General features: G+C 45.3%; 1 protein-coding gene across 1 annotated transcript in view; it reads right to left on the bottom strand.

Annotated features, from left to right (window-relative positions):
- The window catches only part of SLC20A2 (solute carrier family 20 member 2), a 110,044-nt gene extending 100,908 nt beyond the window's left edge, over nt 1-9,136 (bottom strand). Inside the window, exon 1 of the mRNA XM_040243246.1 lies at nt 9,017-9,136. The gene's annotated coding sequence lies outside the window, so the exon portion shown is untranslated. The remainder of the gene's footprint in view (nt 1-9,016) is intronic.
- Between the last annotated feature and the right edge of the window lie 18 nt (nt 9,137-9,154).

Raw genomic sequence — 9,154 nt, forward strand, 5'->3', positions numbered from 1 at the left:
TGCTCATCAACAATTCCCTACTCAGTGACGAGCTTCTGGAGAGAAGAGCCCACACCCTGCCCATCCCTGGAACCTCAGACCACAGTGCTGCACTCGGCATGCCTGCACACAGTTAGTACCTAACCGTGGTTCTGACGTTGCTTTTACTAACTGCTCGTAAGTGGTGAACGTGACAGAGTCAGCTCCAAGATACCCGACAACCCCCATCAGAATGAGGGCAGGCCCTGGCAGAAAGGCTTCAGTATGGTCAGCGTCCATTCGTCGGGTGGTTCTTGAAAGGAGTGTTTAGATACTGCATTTTATGGGCTTCACTGGTGGCTAGGACGGTAAAGAATCTGCCTGCAATGTAGGAGACCCATATTCAATCCCTGGGTCGAGGAGGTCCCCTAGAGAAGGGAAAGGCCACTCACTTCAGTATTCTTGCCTGGAGAATTCCACGGACAGAGGAGCCTGCTGGGCTACAGTTCAGGGGATCGCAAAGTCAGAGACGACTGTGCAACTCGCACTGTGTGCTTTACAGGGTTTTCCTTTTTTACGTTTAATAAAGCGGCATCCGTACTCACATTAGTCTACTTCCAGTAGTTTATACACACAGCACCACACTCATAACACACGCAAGAATGAACGAAAAATATGACAAGGTAAATCATCAGCAGCATAATATTTTGCTAAAAAGCTACCTTTTCATCAGGACTCCAGAGTCCAAAGGGGCAAAAGTATACAACTTATATGCTTTCCCAGGCAAGAAGCTAACAGGGTTGGTTATTAATGACACTTTGAGACTGTTACAAAATGACACAGGTTAATACTTAAGGAGACATCAAGTCTCAAAATAAAATATTTACAAGATTAAGTTTGTTTTGTTATTCAAGTCTTAGAACTTGAAAGTATTAAAAAAAAAAAAAGATGACCTTGTATTAACATTCGTTCACAGAATTACTGATACTTTTTATTCTTTAAGGGGACCTTTTACCTAATAAATCTTAAGTGTCTGCGGTTTGTGGTTTTAGTTTTCCTTCTACTTCTAGAAATTGATTATGTGTCCTTTTGTGGTATTTACCTTTCTCTTCTCATTTTCCACCCACCCCTACCCCCAAACCTGCTTTGAATGCCTGTCTTTACTCTTTCAAGGCAAGGCAGTGAATTGAAATGGCAAGAACTCTTGAATAAAAAGTTAAAAATGCCAGCATCATATGATTACCCTCTCTTTGGAGTAAGCTTAGTCTTCTAGAATACCAATCTAATTCTTAGAAGCAGAAAACACAGGAAGCTCAATGTTCCAAGGAAAGTTAATAATAACTGATTCATCCTGGCTACCCAGGAAATACACAGCAAGGACGTGGGTTCCATGCAAATACAGACAACAAATTCATCTAGTAATGCCTGCCACCCAGGGACAAGGAAAATAGAAAAAGGCTCATGGAGCAAATATACAAAAGGTATAGGAAGGAAACAACACAAATGCAGTGTGCTGAGCAGGAATGAGAGCTCGATGAAACCCATGGCAGACCAGGGAGCTCTACAGACAGAAGAGACAAGGGGGAGAAGTCATCACCCAAGGGGAGGCGGCAGAAACGAGCGGGGCAAGGAGGGCAATGGGGACCAACAAGAGATAACCAGAAAAGGCTGGAGGGGCTGGCTAGAAAGGGGTACGCCCAAGGATAGGAGGCTAAAGAGAACAGAAAGCATTCTCGATGGGAGGCTGAGTCACAGAAAAAGGCAGGAAGGAAAGACACCAAACAAGAAATTCTGGACAGATGAGAAATAAATGCTAAAGTGAGACCAGGCGACAACTAGCTAGGGCAGAAAGGCAAAAGAAGGAGTGAGGTAAAAGAAGTGAGGTGAAAGGAAATATTGGGGAAAAAAAAAAAAAAGACAAACGGTTTCAGGAATTTCACTTTATTAAATTTTAAAACCTGTTTTGTTTCGTTCCTCTGTTCGATAAAACTTGATTAAGAACAATGGTTTCCACAGTCTCCAGAGGAGAAAAAGTATTGATGAGGTCAACTGACTTGGCAAAAGTTAGAAGAGCTGAAAACAGTACAATTTACTCATGTCTGTTAACCATCTTAGCTCTAACCCACACTGATTTTCACACTGACCATGTGTACACACACATCAATGACCTTAATGATCAACTGCTTCATTTGTTAATCACAAAATCTTCCTCTCTCACTTTTTCTCTTTTTGGGCTTATCAGTGTTTGGAGAAATCCCTGATTCTTACTATCGCCCTAAAAAAGAAAGGGCAGAGTAAGAACGTGGCCTTTACATCAATATTGCTGAAAAGAAGTCTGATGGAAGCTTAAAACAAGGTTAGCACAATAATGGGGAAAAGATGTAAATTTCCTGTAAATTCTGCATCTGGGCTCCTCCATAACTAAAAACAGAACATAGTGATCATGCTTCATTTCCCTCTAGAAAATAGAGGAAGAAAACAAAAGACCGAATAAGAACATAAAAACAGTTAAAAAAAAAAAAAAAGACCCATTCTGAAAAAGAATGACAATTACTCTACTCTTGATCCTAGGAAAGTCTGTTTGCAAAGCTATGATTCACATAATTTTTATTTTTAAGCTGAAAAAATACAGTCATCGGATTTTTCAAAAAATCCTTGCAAGGAAAAAGCAGGCACACACAGAAGCCGGAGGAAGATAAAGGAAATGAACCTGAAGTCACAGAGCTCTGAACAATCACTGAGAAGAAGCAATTCCTCGATATCCAGCACTTCGAGGAATTCTTCAGTGAAAGTCAATGTTTGGGGCCAGCATCCTATACAAGATCCCATTTCCCCTATTATATCAACTACTTTCCTATCCACACAGAAAGAAACTCTGATTGTAAGCAGATTACCAGCTTTAGCAGTAGAGGAAAAAATAACTCAAACAGTACACACTAAAGCAATGGGTTAACAAAGACCATGTAAGACACCCATGAGTAGTGCCACTTCGTATTTGCAGAACTATCTTCTTTCAGCTGCTCAAAAATCCTAAATGGCATTGGGTTGCTTCTTGAAATTTGCCTTTTCTTCATTTTTTTTTTAACCATTCTTCCATGAATATTATATCAGGTCACTTGGCCCTACGGTCTATTCACAGGCATCTGCCATGATTATTTACTTCTGGGAACGGCTGCTGTTCCAAGGCACTGGGACACGTCTTGAAGGAACCAACCTGGTTCTCTGTCCCTACTGACGGCATGGTGAGAAAAGGGTTCTCTAAGCTCAGAGAAGATGTGGAAGCCAAACTGTGCTGCTTCCAAGGTAAGATGCCCTGAAAAGAAAAGAAAACAAACAAACAAACAAAAAAAACAGTTAGAAATCAACCAGATTTCAAAACAAAAGAAACTCTAATAAAGTAGTGAAAATTCTCACTAAGACTGAACAATAAGTAACTCATAAAAAATTTCAATCTTTCACTTCAGCTTTAAATATTCTATAGTTTCCAAAAAAAAAAAAAATGTTACAGGGCATCACAAGTTACATAATAAAAAATACTGCAAATAACTTGCTGTTCCTGAAATTAACAAAAAGTATCCATTAAAATTATAAAGAAATTTTGGTGACTGACATTGTGATCTTCACCTTGGCCAGGACAGAAGATGGGCTTTGAGAAAACATTATTTCCCTGTGTTCATATCTGACTTGGAAATGGTATGAACAAGTGTGATTTATATGGAGCCATAAAGTGAGTTACAGAATTGATGCCCTGGAAAATTTCTTCCAGCCATAAAACTCTGAAATTGCACACTATCTGGTGACAAAATCTTAAACCACTGAGCCAGCTGTAGGCAAGCCATTTAACTTTGCCCTGATTCTCTCGTCTATAAAATACAGGGCTTGTTCTTCCAATGATGGGTACCAGGATCACCTGAGGAGGACTTAAAATACAGCTGCTCCTCCAGCCGTGGCTCTCAAGAGCTCTAATCTCTGGATTAGGTGGAGGCATCTCTGACTGTCACCGCATAAGGAGCCCTGGGTCGTTCTGTCTACACTCGTGCTTAAACCACCGCCATCCTGGTCAGGGTGCCGCTCCACCACCCTTCAGGGTCATAAAACTGGGCAGGAGGGACAGCATTACCCCAGCTTGACAGGTTTAAGACAAATGAATCACTGCATCATCGTCTCTTTCTCTAAAAATCCCCCGTTCAGAGAAGAGGCCGAAACTAAGACTGAAGCTAACATGCCAGTTGGATAACAACACTTCCATGTAGATTCTTTTAGCCCCAGCTGTAGCCTTGGATACTTAAATAGAACACAACTGCGGGGAACATTCACAGCCGTGAATGTTCGCTGACAGGCCACCCAGAATATGAGCTGATGTTAAAAGGAGAGCAAATTACAAGGCTGTCCCCCGACCCCCCCAGCAGAAGCGATGTGTCCCCCAGAACACGCACCTGCAGAGCTGCTAACCAGGCCCAGGCCTGCTCCAGGGCACCTCCTCCTCGGATTCCAGGGCCAATGGCGGTGCTCCCTATCGGCGGGGTCGTGTGGGTTCAGTGGACTCTGTCGGCGCCCAACACCCACAAGATAACACTGTCGTCTCCCAACTAAAGGGACACAAAACTGGGCTTTCGAAGAATACCGTTTTCCTTTATCTTGCTGGGCTCTGTTTACGGGCCCTCATCCAAGTCCACGTGGCTTCCGAGTGACCTCCCTCCCGGTCTCACACCAAACCAACAGTGCTGTTTTACTTTTTTTTTTTTTCCACCAGAGAAATGCGACTTGGTTGGAAGAGGCCTCTGGGCCCCAAGAGTGTGCTCGATTGTCCAAGACAAGCTGAAGAAGTGGGTCAAGATTTCATGTAAGGACCAGGCAACCGGATAGATGGGCACCAGAAGCCTTCCGTGACACTCCCATCCTGGGAAGTTACATTCACTAGGGGTTTAAAAGCGTTTTTTAAAAAAATGGTAGTAACCAGTTCATTCAGTACTGTTTTATTTGACATGAGCAGACACTGAATTAGTATCCTAAACAGTCACGGCCCTTTGTCCTTGTGAATCACTGTCCTAGAATTCAACAAGAGTCTACCACGCAAGAGTCCTACTCCGCACTCAGCCTTGAAATGCAAAATTCGGTTTCTCTTCTTGGTGCTTTCAGTCATATCAAAATAGAGTCCCCTCAACCATTTCATTATCAACCTCTTCTGCCTAGAAAATCTGGCACTGCTTCTGCAGCTGAGAGTCACTGCCACTGTGAATGCTACTTTGAAATTGTAAAAGAGTTTGTACAGCTGAGAAACTAGGGTCAAGTTCTAGCTCTCTCTTCTATCTTTGATAAAGTAAAGCTCTGGGGAGAATCCACACTGATTCCAGAGCCAGGCTGCCTGGGGTTCACATCCCATCTCCCTAGCTTACTTCTTGCATCATGATCTCAGGCACGTGGCTGAATCTCTCTGTGCCTGATTCTCCATGTAAAAAGTGGGGCTATAACGGGATAACAGGATTGTTTTGAGAGTCAAATAAATCTAGATGCAAAAGTACAGTCTAAGCACTCCACTGATAGTAGCTATTATTATTTGCTTTGCTGCTGCTACTAAGTCACTTCAGTCGTGTTCAACTCTGTGTGACCCCACAGATGGCAGCCCACCAGGCTCCCCCGTCCCTGGAATTCTCCAGGCAAGAACACTGGAGTGGGTTGCCATTTCCTTCTCCAATGCATGAAAGTGAAAATTGAAAGTGAAGTCGCTCAGTTGTGTCCAACTCTTAGCAACCCCATGGACTGCACCCTACCAGGCTCCTCCATCCATGGGATTTTCCAGGTAAGAGTACTGGAGTGGGGTGCCATTGCCTTCTCCGATTATTTGCTTTATGTAACTCCAAATTCTTCTACTGTTCCACATGTATACACAGTGTTTGTCCAAATAAGACAGTACTCACTTGAGGCCTGGGACCACACCTTGAGTATTTCTGACGCTCCCCCATGGTACCCACTAGTCACTTAAGAGGTAAAAACGAACCTACTCGGTATAGATTGTTATACCGGATGAACAAGGAAGGTCTCAAACACAGACCTGTACAAACATGTATTCCCTGCCCTCGAGCAGCCTGTGTTTTGGGTGGGGAAACAAAACAAAGGGAAACACTCCTGCTGTAACAATATAAAGCCATAAAGGGTTGAATGCCAAGGGCTCCTTGCGAGCTGGGGCCCTGGAGAGGGCGAGCCTGCAGTGGCCCTCCCTGCCCCTGGAGGCGAGTGAGACTTCCACAAGAGGCGGGCACAGAGAGCGGATTCCAGCATACCTAGTCATCCCACAAACATTCACTGCACACCTTCCGCAGGCCGAGATACGGCTATGAAGGACCTAGAAGAGGTCCCCAGCACCGCAGGATGTACAAGGGCACTCAGTCCCCATGACAGCTGAGTTCTAAAGGAAGGAGGAAGGGGTGTTCTCCTCTCAGATGGCACACAACACCGCTTCAATGCCTCACAGACAGGAGCCAAGGCTGGCGTTACGGCCGCTCCGGCTTCCAACAATGGCAAACATACAAGTTAATAACTTTTCCTGTTCTGTACTCTCAATATGCTCCACTGTTTATGAAGCACATTAAAGAGACATTCTCTATTACTTCTGAACACAAATAACGTATAAGAGGTTTACAGAAACACACAGTCAGTATTATTGGAAAGGTTTTCAGAGGCTATGGAGGCCCAAATGAAAGCCAGTTCATAAAGCCCCGTGCTCTGTCTCCTGCCACTCTTTCCCTTCCTTCCCTCTTCTACTAGGGCCTGCCCACAGACATCAAGTATCTCCCAGGGAAGTGCCTGAAGATGCATGTGGTGGCAGGAAGCAGTTAGTCACGATGGGCGGAAGGATTAACACTTGCATCTTTGTCTTCTACAGCCTTCCACTGATGACAAACCTCCACTCATCTCCTCCAGGAAGAGGATGCCTTCGGGTAAAGGAACCTCTTATAAATATCAACTGGCAAAAGCGTTCTCAATCCCTTACTGATAGCGGACCGCTATACAAAGATGGGTCAAGTCCAACACGCTCTCATCACAAATAAGACACGTTTCTGAGCGCTTCCCTCACCCTCGGCAGGCCTTTCAACCGCTTCTACTCTCACAGGATGCACACTGCTGGATCCCACCATCGCCCCTGGAAACAGAATCATCTTTTCTTTTTTTTGGTTTTGCCCTGTGCAACTTGCCCGGCCCAGCGATGGAAACCACGCCCCCCTGCACTGGAAGTACCGTCTTAACCACTAGACGGCCAGGGAAGACCCAGAATAAACTTGATTAAGGATGTCCAAACTACTCAATTAAATCCAGTCAAAAATTTCTTAATGCCCAAAGTACTGGACTCGAATATGTTTAAGACATTCAAAGGCAAACTGAAAAATGAGATAAGAACCCCTACAACATATGTTACAGGAACATTCTTAACCTTCATGTACCCATGAATGTTAGACTCATCAACAAAGTAACAGTCAACCCACTGTTTTTTATTCCCTTGGTTTGGTACTGGAAAATCACCCTTCCTGTATGTCATTTGTTAACCCCTTAATTAGGAATGTCACTAAGAGACTAAACAGGTTAAGAGGAGACCTTTCACCAGGGGCAATTAAGGCTTTCCAACATTTACTTTTTCTGAACGTCCAAGCACAGCCTGTTGATTGAGTGACAATGACATGTAATGGGAACTTTGATAAAAAAGACACACAGGGCTTTGGAAACTACTGAATACTCCAATAAAGGGACTAATTGCAATTTCATGCAATTGAAAAGCCATCTTCCAACCTGAAAAACACATTTACTCAGTCATTTTATATTGCCAACATCCTTGTTTTACAAAAACAGAAAGAGAAGCAATTAATGTACATATTCACCATTTGGACACATTCAAATCCAACTCGTGTACTCAAGTATTTAAGAGTAACCTATGTTTATGCAAAAAGTTATCCCAAAGATTAAATGAGATAAAGCGTGTAGATGATTTGAAACAAGTCTGGCAAACAAGAACTACTCAACATTGCCCAGTGTTACTGTTCCTAATTTTCCAACTTTGTAATCATACTAAACAGTTGTAAAGCATGATTATGTATACATAATGTATACAAGCTAATACGTGTTACTACTAGAAATAAAGACCAAACAATGCTATTCATCTAGACAGAGGTGAGTTTAATTTGAACAGAATGATCCGAAAAGCAGCAGAGAAAACTTGCCACGGGGTAGAATGTTAAATGTTAGCTCTAATCTCTGCTTATCAACTAAGGACACAACCTCTACGTCGTCTAGTGCGAATTATAATCAGCAGTCAGCTGATCCTAGAGAACTGGCTCAAAATGAACAGTTAAGACCTCAACCTCGTGGTTAAGGGGCCATTTACTTGCGAGGCTGCGCCAACCACTGAAATCTGATTACTTCAATACTGACGCTGAAATCCTGCATAAATTCATTACACATCTCTTGCCGGAATTTTTTTTGCAAGTCCTTACACACACACAAAATTATACCCCAAAGCCACTTAAACTGACAAGAGTACATCATCCTGGGCGCATCCGGCTTTTAAAACATTTCAGTCGCTTCGGCCACGCATCATTTACGATGACAGGGAATCACTGACGATGACAGGGAAAGCGCAAAAGCCAGTTTGGAGAGCACGTGCTTTCCTAAGTCAATACGAAAAGTAACCCTACGCCCACATCACGAACTGGGGGGGGAAAAAATCTTCGCGTTTCCAAGCTGAATCTCGACCCCGGGCGGGGGCGGCCAAGGCACACGCCCTCCTCGCTCGCCGGGCCGGCGCCACGGCTCCCGGGAGCCCCCGTCCCTTCGCCCCGCGCGCTCGGGCGCACCGCGGCCGGACGCAGGTGGACTCCAGGCCGGGGCGGCCGGACGCGGGCCACCGAGCCCCGGGGGGCCGCGGGGAGGGGCCGGCGCCGCGAGGCCGGGGAGGGGAGCCGGGCCGCACTCACGCGCCCGCGGGCGGCCGCGGGGCCGTCGCCGCGTCTCCCCGGGTCGCGCCCTGATAGGGGAGCGGGGCGGGGCGGGGTGGGTGAGGGGGAAAGACCTGGCTCCTCGTTCCCTCCGGAAGCCGCCGGGCAGGCAGGAAGTGACGAAGCAGACGCTGTCCGGTCCGCGCGGGAACCGGGTCCGCGCGTCCGGTCGCCGGCGCGGCGCAAAGAGCCCCCTCGGAGCAGCCCGGCCG

The sequence above is a fragment of the Oryx dammah genome, unplaced genomic scaffold (assembly GCF_014754425.2).
Source record: "Oryx dammah isolate SB20612 unplaced genomic scaffold, SCBI_Odam_1.1 HiC_scaffold_7, whole genome shotgun sequence".
NCBI lineage: Eukaryota > Metazoa > Chordata > Mammalia > Artiodactyla > Bovidae > Oryx > Oryx dammah.